This window comes from Calliphora vicina, chromosome 2 (assembly GCF_958450345.1).
Source record: "Calliphora vicina chromosome 2, idCalVici1.1, whole genome shotgun sequence".
Lineage (NCBI taxonomy): Eukaryota > Metazoa > Arthropoda > Insecta > Diptera > Calliphoridae > Calliphora > Calliphora vicina.
The window spans coordinates 7,764,450-7,768,220 of record NC_088781.1 but is presented as its reverse complement, the minus strand read 5'-3'; positions in this window follow the sequence as shown (position 1 = coordinate 7,768,220).

Genomic DNA, 3,771 nt, shown 5'->3' with positions numbered 1-3,771 from the left:
CATCTGTTGTTTATTTTTTATTTGTTTTTATTTACACATTTTTAATTAAATAAAAAAAAAACAATTTAATAGAAAATGTCTTTAAAGATTCAATTGAATTTCTTATAAATACAAAAAAAAAACATACACCTGTACCTTAGTAAATCACCTCAGGAAAAAAATAAATTTCGAAAGATCTTAATTTGAATTTAGCATAAATTAATCAATCTGATAAACTTTTAAATTTCTAGTAAAATGTTGTTGTAATTAAGAAATTTTCAAAATAAAAAAAAAAAATTAACAAATTATTTGAAACAAGTTGCTGTTCTTATTTAATTGCTATTGTTTTATTAATACGTAAAGAAATCATTTCAATTAGTCGTTAATTGTTGAAATCATGGAGAATTGCATATAGAGACACAAATCTAATGTCTGATACAACAACAAAACACATTGACCAACATGTATTTTGTTTTTGCAAGAGTTAGATCTTTGACAACAGACTTATGTTTTTGATAATTACTTCTCGTATCTGTGTTTAAATATTAAAATTCGAAATCCATTTTAAAAATTTAAAAAAAATTTTTTGAATTTAAATACAAAATCAGTGGGTAGTATTTTATGTTAAATCATAGTATATTTTTAGGCTTAAAATTTTGCTTTTAGTGGTGCCAAATTTAATCATATAAACTAAATTATTTTAATACATATGTATTTGTTTGTTCTGTGGTACAGGTTTGATTTAAATAAAATAACTATACGTTCTAACGCATTGAGGTCAAAGTCGAAATATTAATTTCTGATATTTTTCGATTTTTAAATTTCCTCACCAAAATTATTTGAAATCTAAATTTTTCATAAGTTTTTCTGAAAAAAAAATTTACTAATATCTGCTGTTAGGCATTGAGTTCTATTCCTAAATATATTTATCAAACATACTATTATGATAAAAGAGGATCGCACATTTCGAGTTGGAAAGCTTACTCAGCTCTAAAAAAATCTAATTCTTAGAAAGTGTAAGTTGGAGCTACAATGGGTCAAAATCGGAAAAAAAACCAAAATTTTTTTTTTTAAATTTAAAAATAAAATTTTTAAATTAAAAAAATAAAATAATTGAAATAATGTATTAAAAATCCGAATTTTTGTATAACATATTTTTAGGAGATGTCTACAATATCCGTTTGTTAGTTGAAATTCGTCTGCCCAAATATTTCACGTGGTATCAGTTAGTATAAATGAGAAATTGTTTTTGAAACTTTTTTCACAATGTAAGAATACTGAAGTGAAGGTATGATAGATTCAGCTGAGCCTATTGTATATAAACCCGTTAACGATTTATGCCCGTAATTTCAACAAATAGGTAACTTGACATTAATTTCAAATCAATATCTACCAAATATTTTTACTCCATAAGTAACTAAGCACTGGCTGATTATCAGCCCAATTATTAAAAAAAATTCCCCGGGAGTTTTTTCCCTTTTCGTTTTTTTAACATAGAATTTGAATATGAAAAATTAGAAAAGGGAAAAAACTCCCGGGGAATTTTTACTCATAATTGGGCTGTATAGCTACGTAGTGTACTTATCTGTTTATTTATACATACATAGTATATTAATATACCCAGCGGGAAAAAATTGTAGGACTTCAGTTTGTAGGCATACTTACACATTCTAAAAGATCCGATACTCATTCCACATTGCCTGCTCTTAGAAGGTGGTTAAATAAAAATAGTCTACACCAAAATCTCTTTGATTAACTCTCTTTACTAAATTTACAACAATAAATTGCTTGATGTGGCTTCTTATTTATTTTTGTTGTTTTTTAAGAATGTAATCATTTAATTCTTATTTTTATTTTAGATCTTCTAATAAGACTTTAAATAGGTCTTCCATTGTAGACGTTCTATAAAACTTGAGAATGCACGACTTTTCATAGGCTGTCCTTTGATGTCTTATTCTAATGCTTTTTTCTCTTTATAAGGCCTTCTCATGTAGCCCTTCCATAAGACTTTGCAGTAGTCCTACATTTCTATGCATTCCATATGGCATTACTCTACAGGTCTTTCTTTATATCAGTAATAACAGGTTTTTTTTTACAGGCATAAGACCATATAGCAGCCCTGCGAATAGCCCTTCTAATAGCTCTTCCCAATTAGACCTTCTAGAAGCCCTTGCAAAGTAGGCCTTCTCTCAGCCCTCTAACAGCAGCGAGTGTGCAAGGCCTTGGCTCGCAATGACACGCCGTGTAAAATTGAAATGATTTTGCAATGCGGCTAGAAGTCTCCTTGTGTCTAAAATAATTCCTTCAAATGTCTTTTAACCGGTGTTGTCGAAAACGGTTAACCGACAAAAAAATCTGGTTTTTATAAACTCTAGTTTAGTGATTTTTTTTTAATTGCCGTTTGCAATTTCAACATTTTTCATTTGCGACCCCATAAAGTATCTATTTTCTGCATCTGTATAGATTGCTGATTCGATATAGCTATGTCGGTCTGTCTTTTGAAATGAACTTTCCGAAGACCCCAAAATAAAATTCATATACGATTGATCTAGATTGCTATAAAAATTTTTTCACAAACATTTTTTTACACTACACAAATTTTTTTTCACAATTTTTTTGTTTTCACCTAACATTCACCCCTATCGGCAATAACATGTGAAATTTTGTTCCCATGAAATATCCATTTCCCTCGAAGGGAAAATTGCTATCGGGAATATCACGATGAATTTTACATTCACAATAGTTGATTTTGTTCGTAACAGCTGTTTATTGTTTACAAAATTCCATCTAAAAATTTCACAACAAGGGGAATTTTTCCACGTGAACAATATTAATGAACGAAAAAAGGAAAAGGGAAAATATTTCATATTTCGCGATAGGGGTGATAATTTTCACCAATTTTTTTCACTATTTTTTTTTAACAAAACATATTTTCATGAAATATGTTCCCTTTTTCCATTTTTCGTTCATAAACTTTGTTCACGTGAAAAAAGAAATTTTTAGATGGAAAAATCAACTATTGTGAATAAAAAGTTCAGGGGAATATCACGATAGCAATTTTCAATTCGAGGGAAATGGATAAATTTCACATGTTTTTCACGATAGGGGTGAATATACGACTCTTACTTGTGTAAAGTAAACCTTTACAGCTAAAATAAAATAGCGAAACCTAATACTGAAAACAAGTTTGTATTGCCTGTTTCACTAAATGCGAACGAGCGGTTCGTGTTCTACGTAGTTAACACCAACCGCGTTTCTATTAATTTGAAGACCATAAAAAATCATTGATACTTTGATAGAAAAAACGGAAAACCTGTTTTTAAAAATTACGCTTTTCGAATTATTCGAAAACTGGTTTTTTGTATATGTCGAATATTTGATCACTCTACTGACAACGCAACTGAAGTTCGGTTGCCATCCATAATCGACTCACAAATAAATTTTTTGTTGTTTTCAAAATCGTTCGTTCGCATTTAGTGAAACATGCAGGTAATTTCATCATTGTCAACTTACTTAAAATTTTTGTAAAATTGCCGTTATCATTAAAATATCGTTAAAGAAATAAAAAAAATTGGCGTTACCATTACCTTCTAACCGTTTCGAATCGGTAGCCAGCCTTGCCAAAAATTAATTCTCAGTGTTTTTGGCTATATTACAGCCATTTGTAAAGCGTGTATTAAAATTGTAATTTTTTGGCAGCGTTATTGTATGTATATCAAAGTAAAAATAATAGAACCACTTGTTCTTCAACTTACCTAATACCTTCAAAATAATTAATACATATATTTGACA